This window comes from Leopardus geoffroyi, chromosome E3 (assembly GCF_018350155.1).
Source record: "Leopardus geoffroyi isolate Oge1 chromosome E3, O.geoffroyi_Oge1_pat1.0, whole genome shotgun sequence".
Lineage (NCBI taxonomy): Eukaryota > Metazoa > Chordata > Mammalia > Carnivora > Felidae > Leopardus > Leopardus geoffroyi.
In genome coordinates, this window is record NC_059340.1 from 24,040,440 (window position 1) to 24,058,625 (window position 18,186).

The following is an 18,186-nucleotide window of genomic DNA, read 5'->3' on the forward strand; positions in this document are numbered from 1 at the left end:
TCTAAATTACCACAAGCAGGATCCTGGTGCCTTGTGCCTCCAAGGCCGGTTCTACACCTGAGAGAGTGAGCCGGAGTACTCACTGGGGGATGACCTGCTCCAGGAATGGTTTTTTGAAAGGCATGAATGTTATTTATGAGACAGTTTACTTTTCTAGCCAACCATAAAGCCCTGACCTGTAGGAGTTCTTTGAAACACCCCAAGCATTATCTCTGTTACATGAAGCCTTTCCATTGGGGGTTGGGAGGGCCGTCGTAGATCATCTAAGCAGCCAGGGGGAGGGGGAATGAGGATGGAATGGCGAGGGTGCTTCCGACCATCCTGTAGCCCTGCCCCGAAGCCAGCAGGAATAGATGCAAAGGGAAGATGGGTCAGGGCCTGGCCCTGTTGTTTCTCTCACTGGCCGACAGCTAGACCCACAGCCCAGCCCAGCCTTACCTGCCCTACCTGGTTCCTTTACTCCAGCTTCCAATCCTCTTTGATTTTTAAAAGATTATCTTGACTTCATTTGTCTTCCACTTACCACCTGTGCTGACTGTTAAGTAGCTCTTCCACTTAAGCAGTTCTGAATTGTTGAGTCATACCATTCTGTTTTAGTCATTAGAGCTTTGTAATATGTTATTATATCTGGTGTTTCAAGTCCCTTCCCATGCTGTCCTCACTGGACCACAGAATTACTTTTTTAAGGTAGTAAACAGTGTAAATTCCATGTGTTAATCTGTAAGCTAATTTTGGAAGAATTTAAATCCCTAAACTCTTTAGGCTCCTATTCAGGTGACTGATACATTTCTTTATCTAAGCCATCTGCATTGCTCCGTAAATTTTTATAGTCTTCTTCATGCACATTTTCTCTTACAGCCTGGTTATTTTATTTTTTGTTGATACTGTGAATAAGACTTTAATAATAGTCTTCTTATTGGCTATTGATTTTTAAATGTTTGCCTAAGATCCAACCATGTTCTTTAATTTTTTTTTTTATGTTTATTTTTGAGAGAGAGAGAGAGAGAGAGAGCGAGCAAGCAGGGGAGGGGCAGAGAAAGAGGGAGACACAGAGCCTGAAGCAGGTTCCAGGCTCTGAGCTTTCAGCACAGAGCCTGACACAAGGCTCGAATTCATGGACCATGAGATCATGATCTGAGCCAAAGTTGGAAGCTTAACTGACTGAGCCACCCAGGTACCCCTTATATGGCGCATTTTTTTAACCTCATGCTGTGATGTAATATACTAATAGATTCCTTGTTATCAAATAGTCCTGGATCAACATTCAGAATATAAAAAGAAATCCTACAAATCAATAAGAAGAGGATTTTTTAAATCTAGTGTAAATTAGAAAGGATATAAACAGACAATTCAGAGAAAAAGGAACACTCTTGATCAATGAACACTGGAAACATCTCCACCCTGCCAGTAATCAGGGAGACACAAATTAAAAAGAAATAAATGGGTGGCTCGATCAGTTGAGCATCCATCCGACTCTTGGCTTCAGCTCAGGTCATGATCTCGCGGTTTGTTAGATCAAGCCCTGAATCAGGCTCTGCGATGATAATGGGGAGCCTGCTTGGGATTCTCAATCTCTCTCTCTCTCTCTCTCTCTCTCTCTCTCTGCCCCTCCCCCCCCTTGCTTGCACACATGCTCGCACATGCACTCTCCCTCTCTCTCAAAACAAACAAACAAACAAACAAACAAACATGAAAGAAAGAAAAAGAAAGCAAGTAAGCAAGAAGCCTATCCCACATAAGACTTAGCAAGGCTGTAGAAGACAGAACTCTCACACCCTGCTGTCAGGAAAGGAAACTGCTATAACCTGGGGAAACATGTGCCATGTTTGTGGTAGCACTTTTATCAGCCACCAAAATAAGGGAAACAAACTAAATGTCCATGTGTAAAAAAAAAAAAAAAAAAAAAGAGAAATAAAATATAGTGCATTTGTATAATGAATCAACTAGATCTACTTGTATCAACATGGATAAATCTTGAGAACATAATGCCAAGGGGTGGGGGTGGGGGAGAGCAAGTTCCAGAGGGACACATTTAGAATAAAGCCAGTTATGAAATTTTAAGGACATACAAAATAATATGTAGCTAAATATTTATGGACACATAAAAATTGTAGAGATACAAAACATAGATTAGAAGAATAAATACCAACTTCAAAATAGTTGTTTTTGCAAAGGATGAGGGATGGAAGAAGGGAAGGAGAGAGACGAGGAGAGAATGAAATCCAGGAGGGGTGCAAAAAAGTTGCCTCAACTAATCTATGAGATTTTCTTTTATTTCTTTTTTAATGAAATTGATCTGAAAAACAAAAGTCTTTGCATTCTGGGGCTAAATCCTACTTGGTCATGGTGAATGATTCTATTAATGTATTATTGAATTCTGTTTGCTATTATTTTATTTATAGTCTTTCATCTAGTGCCTTGGTCTTCTGTTCTCCCCCCTCCCCCCGCCCCTCCACTATATTCTTCAAGATTGGATTTCAGGGTTGTTCCATCCTCATAAAATGAATTAGGGAGTTTTCCATGCTTTTCTATAATCTGGAACCGTTAGTCAAGTATAGGAAAAAATCTGCTACTGGAAGAATGGGGGGGGGGGAACACATTAGAAAAATCTCTGTTCAAGGAGGCTACTTTAGAGCTACCATTTAGTAACACTTTAACTTTTTAATTTTTGTATGATTATTCTGCTCTTCACACATTACTTTTGCACGAGCCAATTTCTATAGTTGAGAGTGCACAAAAATCAGCATCGTTGGGCTTTTTTTCATTTCTTTACAAAGACTTGTGCATAGGAATATCTTGGGTTTTAATCTCCCATGTACCTTTTTGACTTCCTCATTTATAATTTTGTTTTGCTTTCCGTCCCTTTAGTCAATATGCCAGAGGTTTATCTGTACTATTGGTTTTCTTCCAAAGGCCACTTCTGGGATGTATTTGTTATAACTTGAACTTTTCTGTTTTCGAATCCATGGGTTTCTGCTTTGTTCTTGAAAAGATTTATTTTTCTTTACTTCCTGAAAATTTTTTTTGCTAATTTTCATACTTCTTGATTTTAAAGCTAACTTCATTCATTTTTATTTTCAACAATAAAAAGCAATTTAAGGGCTTTGGCTATATCCTGTAAGTTTTCATATGTATGAGTCACATTCTCATTATTCTCTAAGTGGTCTTTGATTATATATTTTATTTTTCTTTTGACTCAATAATTACTTGGGAATTTGTTCTTTTTTCTTTATTTCCATATAGTAATAGCTGTTCAGTACAAATGTGAAAAACACAAAGTACAAGAGCAAGGCCATTGAAATGCCTACCACAGTGCCCAACACTCCATATATGAACGTTCACCAGACAGATGCACCGATCGTGATGCAACATAAAGCCTGGTAACTCTGAAAAATAATATCAACTCCCTAGTTATGTCCCAAAAGTCGAAATAATGCTAACAATGCAATGAAAAGGAAAATAAGCAGAGTCCAAAGTCGTCTGCCCTTTAGCCCATCACGCAGTTTCAATATTAGGCTCCACATACTGTCTATAGCTAACACTAACCCACAATAGGAGCCTCACACAGCCAAATGAATCCACTCAGACCTAATGAAGGCAAAGACCTCCTGACAACCAAGGCCTGACCTCATCCTCTCGCCATCTGCAAGATATCCTAGTTGCTGAAATGGGCGATGCCCACCCCCACATGCATCTAATGTGTCCATTCTTCAGATGGAAGGTCCAGCATAACCGAGGTCAATGGATGATACCACCTCCTTGCGGCACAGCATGGCAGCACCAATATCACAGTTAAGACTGGCCAACAGGCGCTTTTACCAGCTATCCCTGAAAGAGATCCTTGACAGGACGTGCAGATTCCCACCCCCCACACCTCAGTCACACCTACCCTGAGATTTAAGATGCCTCTTAAATCTCTTAAATGCCAAAGCCCACTTACTGTTAGAATTTGTTTCACGGACATAGATAACACCTTGTCCTTTTTAAAACATATGTTAGACAATCTTTCTCTCAAACTACAATAGCAACATATACTCACATGAACCCCTCCCTTCAGAGTAACTAATGTCAGCTATTTGGTATGTATCTTTAGGGGTTCTTCCTGAGCTAACACAAACATGCATCCATAAAAAAATCACATGGGGCGCCTGGGTGGCTCAGTCGGTTAAGCGTCCGACTTTGGCTCAGGTCATGATCTCGCGGTCCGTGAGTTCGAGCCCCGCGTCGGGCTCTGTGCTGACAGCGCGGAGCCTGGAGCCTGCTTCAGATTCTGTGTCTCCCTTTCTGTCTGCCCCTCCCCTGCTCATGCTCGGTCTCTCTCTGTCTCAAAAATAAAATAAAAACGTTAAAAAAAATTTTTTTTAATCACGTGAATAGATTTTTTTTTTAAAATGAGATCATCCTATACAAATTTGCTTTCTTTACATAACAAGACCTTATAGATAGGGGCACCTGGGTGGCTTAGTTGGTTAAGCATCTGAATACTGATTTCGGCTCGGGTCATGATGTGAGATCATGTGAACTGTGAGAGTTCGTGAGTCCAGCCCTGTGTCAGGCTCTGCGCCGAGAGCCCAGAACCTGCTTGGGATTCTCTCTCACTCTCTCTCTCTCTCTCTCTCTCTCGTTCTTCCCACTGTGCTCTCTCTCTCAAAATAAATAAATAAACATTTTTAAATAAATAAATAAATAGGGGCACCTGGGTAGTTCAGTCAGTTAAGTGTCCGACTTCAGTTCAGGTCATGATCTCACAATTCTTGAGTTCAAACCCCATGTCAGACTCTATGCTGACAGCTCAGAGCCTGGAGCCTGCTTCGGGTTCTGTGTCTCCCTCTCTCTCTTCCCCTCCCCTGCTCACACCCTGTCTCTGTCTCTCAAAACTAAATAATAATAAAAAAACATTTAAAAATAAATAAACAAAACTTGTTAAAAAAAAAAAAAACACCCAAGACCTTATAGGTATATCTCCATGTTTTTTTCCTGACAGCTACATAAAACTCCAGAGTATGAAATAATATAATTCACTCAATAATTTCCTATTTTTGTACATTTGGATGGTTTCCAGATTTTTGCAAATATCCAATATGTTGCAATAAACATTTTTCTATTGATCTGGTGTTTTTATTTCTGTCTGCCCAAAGTGAAATGGCTGCAAAGAATATGTATATTTTTAATTTTAGTAGCTACTTCCAGATTTTTGTTTAACCAGTAGCCTAAGTTGAACAAATCACAAGTTACTCTGAATGGTTAAAATAATTGTTGCTCAGGGGCACCTGGTGGCTCAGTTGGTTGAGCGTCCGACTGTGGCTCAGGTCATGATCTCAGGGTTCATGAGTTTGAGCCCCGCATGGGGCTCTGTGCTGACAGCTCAGAGTCTGGAGCCTGCTTTAGATTCTGTGTCTCCCTCTGTTTCTCCCCTGCTCACACTCTCTCTTGCTTTGAAAAATAAATAAAGATTAATATGGTCAAAGGCCATCTCTAAATAATAATTATTATTATTATTCATACTAGCAAAGTATGAGAGTCCTTATTTCCTCCACATACTCAGAAGCCATGGATTATAAATCACCTCATTGTGGCCAAACTAATGAATTTCTAACATGATCTTATTGCCTTTTTATTTACATTTTCCCTTCCCCCATAAGAATGAGCATAATTTAATTTGCTTATTGGCCATTTGCATTTCCTCTTCTGAAATTACCTACTCCTATCTTTTGCCTATTTCTTTATTAGATTTTTACAAATCTTTTCAGTTTGCAGAAGTTCTTTGTAGAGCAGAAAAATTAACTCTGGGGCTCTCCCCAGTACTTTTGCTGGAACTATCAAGAAAGTGACACCATCTTTTTTGTTGAAATCATTGGTACAAGAATAATGGAAGCCCAGAGGCACTGGTGCTGTCATTACCACCATGTGAACAGTGAAGGAAAGGAAAATCAATATACAGAGAAAATAAGTCAGAGTGGGGGAGAGAAAGAGCTAATGACAGCATCTGAGTACGCAGGTAAGCCATACATGAAGCTGGAAGGGTTTAGTCATCGCGGTTTCCCAATTAAGACAGCCAGTACATTTTCTTTGGGTTTTGCGCTGGGTTTCTGTCATTTGCAACCAAAGCATTCCTGGAAATAGTGAGTTTTCACACCCTGGGATCACACCCTAATTCTGGAACAAGACTCTACCATCCCACAGAACTAGACAGTCTAAATTCTGGGTCCAGGTAATATCTGAACCAGCCTCACCATCGTTCCTGAATGTTCCTGAGGTTTCCTACTATGTGTGACAGCCTCTAGCGGTTGTGAGGCACAACAGCACCCCAAGCCCATGAGAAGAGTTCACAGTGCATACCTACTTATTGGTCACCAAAAGAATTCAAGTCTCTACAAATCACTTGGTTTACACCTGTACATAAGCTGGACACACTCAAATGAGAGACCCAAACCAGAAAATGTGCGGGGGCCCAAGTTAAACAAATCACAAGTTACTCCTACAACTGCTGGATATTTGTGGAAAAGGAGTGTTTGAATCCACAGATGAGTCTGAAGGCCTGTGCAAGCCACCTGTCCAAGCGCTCATTGAAAACACAGTGGCTCCCGGAATGGGCTTTTATCACATGTTATGCTTTCTTAAACTATATGAGTTTATTTGATAGTGTTGTCATGGAAAGGAGAAAGTAATTAGAACTACGTGCTAGAAGGTTTTGTCTACACAGACAGGAATCAAGGGCTGTGGGACTCCTGATTAGGATGGAGGGCCAGATACTGAAATGCTAACAGTTTACATAAACTTGGAACATACTATCACAACATGACAGGTACAGTCATTTATGCACGACACAGAAGGCATCCCCAACAACAGCAAAAGCAAGCACTTTCATTTATTAAGTACCTGATGTGTGCCAGATACTAAGGGAAGCACTTTTTGTCAATTCATTTTCTTTTCCTCATGTAACAACCCAAGAAGATAGGTACCAAAGCTTAGAAGAAATCAAAGCTTAGAGAAGTTCTGTGAGACAAAACAGGCTACTTCATGCTGCAGTAAAAAAACACTCAACATCTCAATGCCTTAACATAACAAAAGTTTACTTTTGCTCATGCTACATGACCAGTGCAGGCTGGGAGGGAGGGTCTTGCCCACGTTGGACTAGTGGGCGCTGTAGCTGAACCGTCTCTCCACAATTGCTGCATAGGGAAGACAGAGTGAACCGTTCTTCAAGCTTTTTCCACAAGCAACTGACACCCCTCACTTCTCGCATTTCACTGACCAAACGAACCTTGTGCTCACATCCAAATTCAAGGCTGGGGAAGGAGAAGAGTTCAAGCCTACCCGTGCCCAGAAGGAAAAGAGCTGGAAATATTTGAACTGGTCGAAACTGGTCTCACTGAACACAGCAAAGCAGGAGACAGTCCGGCCTCTTCTAGAAACAGAAATGCGCCAGAAACCAGAACTCTCAGTTTCTCTCTCTGCAGTTGCTCCAGGTTAACACTGTCAAGTTCAAAGTCTCTGCCTCAGCTACACACAGATAACCACATCTTCATTGTTATTGCTGCTCTCACAGCTATGAGACTTAGATCATCCACATCCAGCTAGAATTTCAGGAGGAAAAACTTTTGATGTACTCCCACCAAGTATAATCGTTCTGCCCGTGCAGGTCCTTTGTATCTCCGTGGACAGGGTTTTTTGTAGAACTCCGTGGATAGAGGTGGGAAAACAGATTCATCTTTCAGGTTGCATGCTATGTGAAAAACTCCTGGAGCTACAGCCAAATGTCTATTTGTAACAAACGGTTGCAATACCTGTGGCTATGTGTCCCTATGCAGACAGTTCCTGAATTACAATGGTTCCACTTGACAATGGTGCAAAAGCAAGACTCATTCAATAAAAATCTTTCTTGGAATTTTGAATTTGGATCTTTTCCCAAGCTAGCAACATGCAGTTAAGATCCTCTCCCATGATGCTGGGCAGCAGCCATAGCTCCCGTTCAACAAGCATTCTGTACCTGCGACCATTCTGTTTTCCACTTGCAGTACAGTATTCAATCAATACAGGAGATATTCAACACTTTACTATAAAATAGGCTTTGTGTTGGCTTTTTTTTTTTAATGTTTCAAGGGTTTTTTTTTAAGTTTTTAATATTTATTTATTTGAGAGGGAGACAGAGCCCAAGCCGGGAAGGGGTGGAGAGAGAAGGGGACAGAGGATGGGAAGCAGGCTCCATGCTGACAGCAGCAAGTCCAATGAGCTCACGACCATGAGCTCATGATCTGAACCAAAGCTGGATGCTCAACCAACTGAGCCACCCAGGCACCCCTCAATTCTAGGTAATTAACATGTAGTGTAGTATTAGTTTCAGGAGTAGGATTTAGTGATGCATCACTTACATATAACACCCAGTGCTCATCACAAGTGCCCTCCTTAATGCCCGTCACCCACTTAGGCCACCCCCCCCCACCCACCTCTTGTCCTCTATAGTTAAGAGTCTCTCTTATGGTTTGCTTCCCTCTCCTTTTTTTTCTTTCCCACATGTTCATCTGTTTTGTTTCTTAAATTTCACACGAGTGAAATCATATTGTATTTCTCTGATTTATTTCACTTAGCATAATACACATAATTCCCATCATTGCAAATGGCAAGATTTCATTCTTTTTGATGGCTGAGTAATATTCAATTGAATATATATATATATATATATATATATATATATATATATATCTTCTTTTTTTAATGTTTATTTATTTTTGAGAGAGAGAGAGAGACTGAGTGCGAGCAAGGTAGGGTCAGAGGGAGGGGGAGACACAGAATTTGAAGCAAGCTCCAGGCTCTGAGCTGTCAACACAGAGCCCAATGCAGGGCTCGAACTCACAAACCATGAGATCTTGACCTGAGCCAAAGTCGGATGCTTAACCACCCAGGCGCCCCAGTAACTTCTTTACCCATTCATCAGTTGATGGACTGATCAACTGAGTCGATGGCTCTTTCCATAATTTGACTATTGTTGCTAATGCTGCTATAAACATCAGGATGCATGTGCCCCTTCAAGGCAGTAATTGTGTGTACTTTGGGTAAATACCTAGAAGTGTAATTGCTAGGTCATAGGGTAGATCTATTTTTAATTTGTTGAGGAACCTCCATACTGTTTTCCAGAGTGGCTGCACCAGTTTGCATTCCCACCAACAGTACAAGAGGGTTCCCCTTTCTCCACATCCTTGCCAACATCTGTTGTTTCCTGTGTTGTTAATATTAGCCATTCTGACAGATATGAGGTGGTATCTCATCGTGGTTTTGATTTGTATTTCCCTGATGATGAGTGATACTCAGCATCTTTTCATGTGTTTGTTAGTCATCTGGGTGTCTTCTTTAGAAAAGTGTCTATCCATGTCTTCTGCACATTTCTTCACTGGATTATTTGGTTTTGGGGGGTTGAGTTTGATGTTATTTACAGGTTTTTGGATACTAACCCTTTATCAGATAAGTCATTTCCAGATATCCCCTCCCATTGTAAAGGTTGCAACCTTTTAATTTTGTTGATTATTTCCTTCACTGTACAGAAGCTTCTTATCTTGATGATTCTGCCCAACTGTCAGCTAACGTAAGTGTTCTGAGCACATCTGCAGGCAGCTAGGTTAAGCTACGGTGTCCACCAGGTTAGGTGTATTAAATGCACTTTCGAGTAACGATATTTTCAACTTGCGACAGGTTTGTAGAGACATAACCCCATCTTAAGTCAAGGAAGATCTATACTTTGTAAATGTGTAAAAATAGAAAATGCAAGTTTCTTAGAACTCCTCCCGGATGTGTGCTTTGTTCACAATTTGGGCTACCTCTCCTTTCCCTCACTACTCCCCATTTTCTGTGTAACACCTGTCTACAAAAATTCTCCTCTTTTTACTTTATTTTAATAAAACTTTCTGCCTCCTGGGCATAAAACTCTTTAAAGTGCACATTTAGTTCAGAGGGGTTGTGTTGTGGGGTTTTTTTTCCAAGAGAAGTTTAAAAACCTTCATTTTGCATTCAGGAATAAATGAGAAGTGGTGTTATTTATAATTGGTTCCTTCTAATTCAGACTAAATGTAGATTAATCCTAATTGATAACACATAAAATTTAATTAAACCTTAATAAAGAACCTGGGAAAGAGTTCTCAAAAGATAATATCATTGGTAATGTTGGACGCTGCACACTGTAGTACTTGAGATAAAACACAATCCGTGGGAGTGTTTTCAGGGCTTTGTGAAAGTCCAGATATGCGTCATTATCTCAAATAGGACAGTCATTAAAACTGTGGATAAATCTGAGAGATGGTGTTCTCCGCGCAGCTCACTGATAAGAAGTTTGGACCATAAAAGCCCCTCAGTGACCTCGTCAGCCCTCCTTCCTCTCCCTAGCCTGTTGGTCAGATGGTCACCCAGCTCCCTGACCATGGAGCCACCCTGAGTTATTGCCAAGAGCTACTGTCCCAGCCCACGATGCATCAGACAAATCCCAAATGACTGAATATCTCCTTGTAGAAATCCAATTAACAATGCTACATAAACATCACCCCTCTGATCAATGTTCCCAGCAGAGTAACATTTTCATCTCATGCATTCACGAATATTTTTATGTGTTCCGGAGTGATTGAGGACTGATCTTCCATGGTCAATCACCCCAGTATCTAATTACTTAAAACATGAATAGAGAGCCCAGGCAGGGGGGGATACCAGACCCACAGGAATGCCTGCCTTAGAGATGGGAGCATTCACTCCAACTACTGGCAAACTTAATCAAAGGAAGCAAATTCAGATGCCTCTGGGGGCCAAACAGTAACCTAAGTGAGGACAGTGGGTTGGGTTAGGACCATAGCAAACTGGAGAAGGTCTGCCTGGTCCAAAGGGGGCGACTGTTTCTCCATTCTACCCACACTTTCCACTGCGGACTGTGGATCCAATGTTACCAGATCATTTTAGTCTTCATTAAAATTTTTAAATTTGGATTGTAATCTAAGAAATAAAACCCTATTTTTGAGCTGGTAGCAAATATTTTTAAGTGTTTAAATACTTTTCAGGCCTTGTGATTTCTCATGTATAAGTTGACTCTCTAGATCTTTAAAGTTTCTTCCCCTTAGTTCATTCTTTAGCAAACAATGTGGTTTGGTTTTTTTTTTTTTTTTTTTTTAGTTGGTAGCAAATATTTTTAAATGTTTAAATACTTTGCAGGCATTGTGAGTTCTCATTTATAAATTGTCTCTAGATATTTAAAGTTGTTTCTTCCTTTTGATTCATTCTTCCTTTTAACAAACATTTAACGAATGCCCACTGTATGCCCGGCAATGTTCCAGGCACTGGAGATAGAACACTGAACAACATGAAGATCTCTGTCCTTATGGGGGAGATTGACAAAAAGCAATATACATGATACATAGGTAAAGTATACGGTATGTTAGACTAGTGCTAAAAAAGGACAGAAAAAGCACAGGAGTAAAGGGAATTAGAAATTGCTAAAGGGCTACCTATTGATATTTAGACAGGGTGGTTGAGGAAGGCCTCCAGAGAAGGGGACATTTGAGCAGAGACTTGAAGGAGAGAATAAGCCATGCCAATACCCGGAGAAGAGATTCTAGGAAGAAGGAACAGCCCATGCAAAGTGCCCCAAATAGGAGTGCGCGTGGTGTGTTCAAGAAACAGCAAATAGGGGCACCTGGCCGGCTCAGTCGGTAGAGCATGCGAGTTTTGATCTTGGGGTCATGAGTTTGAGCACCACATTGGGTGTAGAGTTTACTTAAAATAAAAATTAAAGTATAAATTTTTTTTAAAAAGGAAACATCAAATAAACTCATGTGGCTGGAACAGAATGAGTGAGGGAGAAAGTGGTAGGAGATGAGGAGACAGAACAGCGGAGGGAGAAGATCACATAGGGAGAGAGTTATGGGGCCACATCAGTCACTGGAATGACTTTGGGTTTTAGTCTAGGAGAGATGGGGACCCACTGGAAGGTTTTGAGCAGAGAAGAGATGTGGGCAGACTTGTGTTTTACTTCTCTGTCCTGAGAAGACTTGGAAACAAAGAAGCTACAGCTAGGAGGCCATAGTAGTGCCCAGGAGTGAGAGGACAGTGGCCCAGATAGAGTAGCAGCAGGGGAGGGGGTAGAAAGGTAGCCAGCTTCTATTTTAAAGGTAAAACCAACAGGAATACCTGATGCACAGGTTGAAGGGAGTGAGAAAAACAGAAGATTCAAGGGCAATTCCAAGCTTTCAGCTTGAATAACTGGAAGGATGACAGGTATCTACATATACCCCCAAACCCAAATTTTCCCAGACGATTTCAAACAGCCAGGGCACCCCAATTATCATCCCCTGTCCAAGAATAATGATGTTAAGGAGTATTATCTTTTGATTGAGCACTTACCGTACAGCCAGGCACTTTCTATGCATTACTGTATTTAATCCTACCTACACTCTGGGAGTTAGACCCTGTTATTTAGTGCCATTTCCTCCATGAGGATGCCTAGGTTTGGGAAAGTTAAACAACTTAAGTTCACAAAGCTGGTAAGTGACAAAGCCAGGATTTAAGCCCAGGGCTCTATGACTGCAAGCCCTATGACTATAACCACCATGACATCTTCAAATTTATCTTTTTATGGCTATCTCTCATAGGTCAGGCATGGGCCAGGGCCTTTCACAGATGTGGTCTCACTTAACCTCTACAACAGTCTTAGGAAGTAGATATTCATGTTCCCATTTTCAAATGGAAGCCAATGGAAATACCTACCCACACCCTACTTCCCTTATTCAGAAATCTTTGTGTTCCAGGAAAATACGATACAGCAGGCGACATCTACCCACCTGCCTCCATAGTGGCTTGGGTAGAACAACTGAGTAAATTGGGGGCGGATAAAAAGAGGCAAAAGACGCAGTCTCCTCTGGTAGGAGGTGTGACTCTCCCTGAGAAGATAATCAGCTACCCGAGGCCAGTCAAACACCACTATGTCTAAGTCTGTGCCTGCCTTCCGCAGGCAGACCACCCAGTGCACGGAGGGCTTGCTCCATGACACACTCTGTGCTAGGCTTTGAGAACAGAAAGATGGACAAGAGGAAACTCCTACATAATCTAAGGGCAATTAAGAATTTTGGAGGCATATGCATTTCTGTAAATGATGTGCAAAGCTTATTTAAATGCATCATAACTGCCACTGAGCTGAGTGTCTATTCCCAGTTTTTTCCCTTAAATGTTAAAGACTAAAGACAGCACTTACCATCTGCTGTAGCTTGAGATCTGCTCCTTCCCCCAAGGTCTCCTGACATGGCAAGGCCTAGCTGGCAGCCCCATCTGACACAGCCCACCAGCAACGTCTAGAAGCAGTCAGAACATCTGCTGGCCTTTCCTCAGCAACATGCAGCTGCTGGAGACTTGTAACCCTTGCCCCTCAGATCACTTCAGCCTGTGGAGAGTCAGGAACCCAGATTCAAGAGCATTTAGTTCAGTTCTCATCCAGTCTGGGCCCCTGGACTCCTGGTTATTTATTCAGCAAGTGTTTACTGAGCACCTGCTAAGTGCCAGGCATGGGTATAAATGATACCATGGTAAACGATAGAGATGTAGAACCTTGCCTGATGGGAAAAAAAATCTAGAAGGGAAACAAACTTGGCATAAGTTCACTGGATACTGGGAAGACGTATAGAGTATTTCAGGAGCATGTAATTGGTAGATCCAAACCAATGTGGGGTATCCTGGAATGAGTGATCTTTGAGCTAAGAAATGACGCAGCATTAGCTCAGTAAAGCCGGGGACTGGTGATCATTCCAGGCAGAGGGAACAGCATGAGGAAAGGTCTTAAGCCTGGACAGAGAATGTCAGTTTTGAAGACGAACTGTACAACAGTGGAGAGGGTGATGTAAAATAAAGCAAAGACACCAGATCATATAAGGCCTGGTCACTGTAAGGAGTTCTTTTTATCTCCTGAAGGCAGTGGGGAGCCATTAAGGGGTTTAAGCAAATGAGGGGCTTGATTAGATTGACAGTGTTGACAGATCATTCTGTTGGCTGTGAGGAGAATGATGGGAGGATCACGAGAGAACAAGGAGCTGAGTCCAGGCTGTTGCAGATGGTGCCTGAGGCCAAAAAGGTGGAAATGAAGAGGATGGGGTCTAAGTATGTTTTTGGAAGATGCAACCAAATATGGTGAGACTATAGGAGGTGGGTGAGAGAAAAGAAAGAATTGAGGCTGCTTCTGCCTTTTGGGAATGATGATGTCATTTATGGGATGGGGAAAGGCAGAAGAGGGGTAAGTTTGCTGAGTAAGGGTGATGAATTCATTTCAAGACATTCTGAATCTGAGATGACTACAAGATATTCAAGAGAATACATACGTCCAGAAAGAAAACCCAGTCAGCACCCTATACTGGGTGGTTATTTGTTGTGACTCTTATAAAGATGGCATAGCTAGGGGCGCCTGGGTGGCGCAGTCGGTTAAGCGTCCGACTTCAGCCAGGTCATGATCTCGCGGTCCGTGAGTTCGAGCCCCGCGTCGGGCTCTGGGCTGATGGCTCAGAGCCTGGAGCCTGTTTCCGATTCTGTGTCTCCCTCTCTCTCTGCCCCTCCCCCGTTCATGCTCTGTCTCTCTCTGTCCCAAAAATAAATAAACGTTGAAAAAAAAAAAATTAAAAAAAAAAAAAAAAAAAGATGGCATAGCCAGAAAAGAAAAACTTCCAGCCTGTGAGTCCTGCCTGTTACATGCTGCTGCTGCTGCTGCAAATAAAAACATACAAATATATGGGGTGCCTGGGTGACTCAGTCAGTTAAGCATCCGACTTCAGCTCAAGTCATGATCTCATGGTTCATGGGTTCAAGCCCTGCATCGGACTCTGTGCTGACAGCTCAGAGCCTGAAGCCTGCTTCAGATTCTTTCTCCGTCTCTCTCTGCTCCTCCCCCACTCATGCTGTCTCTCTCTGCCTCTCAAAAATGAATAAACATTAAACATTTAAAAAAAAACATACAAATATGGGGTTCTTGTGTGGCTCAGTTGGTTAAGCGCCTGACTTAGGCTCAGGTTATGATCTCACAGTCCATGAGTTCAAGCCCCACATCGGGCTCTGTGCTGACAGCTCAGAGCCTGGAGCCTGCTTCGAATTCTGTGTCTGTCTCTCTGTTTCTCTGTCTCTCTCTGCCCCTCCTCTGCTCTTGTTTTGTCTGTCTCTCTCTCTCTCTCTCTCCCTCTATCTCTCTCTCATACACGCAAATAAATAAACATTAAAATTTTTTTAAGAATACAAATAGATACCTTAAATATCCAGTGGTTAAATACCCAGTGGTGTTTCAGCACGCACTGTATAGCACCTCAGACAGATCCCTGGCTGCCCTCCCCACAAATCTAGGCTTAAGTCATTCTACTGTGCACCATACCTTCTATACTGCCCCTTACTACTCCCACCATCCTCCTCAAACACTACTTTCCACTTGTCAATTCATCTGCTCCTCTTACTTACAGCTTAGAACCCAAACAACATAACCTTGAATTAAAGTCTTCCACCATCTGACTCCTGGTGTGAGATGCCGGGAGACAAGCCTAAGGAAAAGTAGGGGCTGGAGACCACTGAGGATCTTCCCAGCATCTGACCAGGTGTAGGAGACAGAACACTAAACCAGGGAAAACATGAAGGAAGAGAGAGAGGTACAAGAGATCTGACCGAGAAATTAACAACTCACGACGGATCCTTCCAAAGCTAAAGTACACTTAGGAGGTCAAGACCAGGGTTGAGCCCTGCAGGACATGGAGCGAGAGACTGGAAAAACAACCAGGAAGATAATGGGAGGAAGAGTAGCTGGAGGACAGGACTTGTAATGGAGGTTGCAGCAACACCAAACAACAACGTATGCTTAAAATGCTGTGCAAGTGGAAGGATGCAGCTTGGTAGTGCATAAAAACACTTCAGTAATGGTATTGATTTAGGTCCACAACTTCTAATTAGGAGATAAAAGGAAAAGCAAGAGCATAAGGTAATTCTTTTGTGTGCCCACATCACATAATGTTCACGATACACTCTGCTTTGGGAGGGGAGAAAAGGAAAACCTGTGGTTCAGAATGCATAGTAAGATCTTGTTTGTGTTTGCACACAAAATTTAAAGTCTGGCAGGATACACCCTAAACTGTTAGCAACAGTCCTGTCTGAGGGGTGGGATCATGATGAGATTCCATTTTCTCTGTAATGTTTTGGTTTTTATAATTCTATACCAGGTCAGTATTTGGCCAGTAGGCACAAGTGCAGTGGTGTGGATTGCTAAAATGAAATACTTCTGATTGGTTGGAAAAAGCCACTCTCACAATCCCCCCACCCCTGCAAAGAACCTTCCACAATCTACCTGTGATCCAGCAGGTGAAGGGTTAACACCAAGTAGGGCTGGTTTGAGACTTTGTTTCTTATTTGCACTTCACCCAGATGTAGCTGCCAAAACGAAAGTCCCAGCCAGGAGTCTCTGCTTGATGCCTGTCACAGCCCAAATGTGGTTGTTCCTTCCTGAAGACCTGTGTCAGCTCCCTCTCCCCCATTCACTTTATACTTGGCCTCTGTTCCTTAATATTTATTATTATTATGTTCTGTCACCCTGACTGCTTTGTAAGCACTTTGAAGACATATAATTTGGCGGATTTTTTTGTCCTCGCTCTACCTAGCCTGCTGCCTGGTTTGTGGAGACTTTCAAGGATATTTATTGTTATTGATACTGAAACGTGTTATTTGCAAAGTGCTCCTCTTCCCTGGTTACTGCCAGAACTGTCCCCACAGGGTTAGCACGGTGGAGGATACAAATCCTGCCATCGGTGGCTTAAACAGGACCAGGGTGGGAAATACTCCCCCACCCGAAGGAGCAGAAATCATTTGTCTGTCTGCCTGCCTGTCCCAATGGGCATTGCTTTTACAGTCCTCTCTTATCTTTAATATCCTTTTCTACTCATCCCATTATCTGGTAACAAACATCACTCTCTTCTCTCTGCAAACAGTGGTTACAGGACAAAAGTTCCTTACCTATCCTGTATGTTCCACGCTGGACATTAGGAGTCACTGCTTTTATCAGCATCCCTGTGTTAGGAGGTCAAAGTGCCTTAAGCCAGATGAAGATTTTCAGCACCTGGCTGATCAGCAAGTGTATGGTTAATGAGGGCAATCCATGCAGTTATAATAGGCAAATCCCAAATTCAGTGGTTTAGCATAATGAGAGCTTATTTCTCACTCACATCGAGGCCCAGTGGGAGTGTTTGTGGTCAGCAGGCAACTTCATTCCATGCAGTGACTCAGGGGCCTGGGTTCTTTCCATCTCATAATTCTACTTTCCCCGAGGGCTTTGACATTACCTGCACTCAGCAAAGCAAGAAAAAGAATGGAAAAGGTACCCACTTCTGAAAAGACCCTGACCCAGAAGTGACATATGTCACTTCTGCTCATGTTCCCTTTAAGGGCTAATCCAGTGACCACATGTTGATGCAAGGGGGGCTGGGTTGTGTGGTCCCTGGTCCCAGAAGCAACTCCGGGGATAATGAGATATTGGTGGATAGATAGGCATCTGCCATAGCAAATGAATCTCAAAGGTTTAGAAGATCATCCAATGAGGCTTTTAAGGAAAACCATCTCCAAATGGAGGCAAAGGAAGCATTTTCAGGCTTATTCTAAGTCTCTTAAGAACACTCCTGTTACTTGCCACAGGATGGGAATTTTCATGGTAATGGGGGAAGGGTCTGAACTGGGAAGGGATTATGCAAGGTGATACCCATATAAACCTTCAAGCTAGGCTTGTAGCATTATATGATCTGCTTCAGTAAAGCATGTGGGCATCAGGAAGTCAAAAAACATCCTGCAATTCTTTGAACCAAACTGGTCTCCGTTCAGGGTTACCACTGCCCGCCAGAGCACCCCCAGACTGCCATCACCCATACTTCTAGTCCTTGAGACAATAATCAAGCCCGCAAGGGAAACCTGAAGTAAACTCACAGAACACGTGTCTAATATTAAAGCTATTTCTTTCAAAAATATAAGCAACTGCTACTGGTCCATAATGAACATTTTTATTTCTAAAGTATTTTCTTTCATAGGAAAGAAATGTAATTCATTCTTTTCCCAAAAATAATAAAGAAAATTGCTACTGGGAACAGTTTGGCATTTGAAACCTAGTGGGAGATTTCTCCAGCAGATGGTTTTGTGGCAAAAAGCTTTTAAGAATTTCTGACTGCT

The 18,186-nt window shown here is 42.2% G+C and overlaps 1 long non-coding RNA gene across 1 annotated transcript in view; it reads right to left on the reverse strand.

Annotated features, from left to right (window-relative positions):
- Window positions 1–18,186, reverse strand: part of LOC123588717 — a 95,348-nt gene that overhangs the window by 66,534 nt on the left and 10,628 nt on the right. The gene's annotated exons all lie outside the window — the stretch shown is intronic.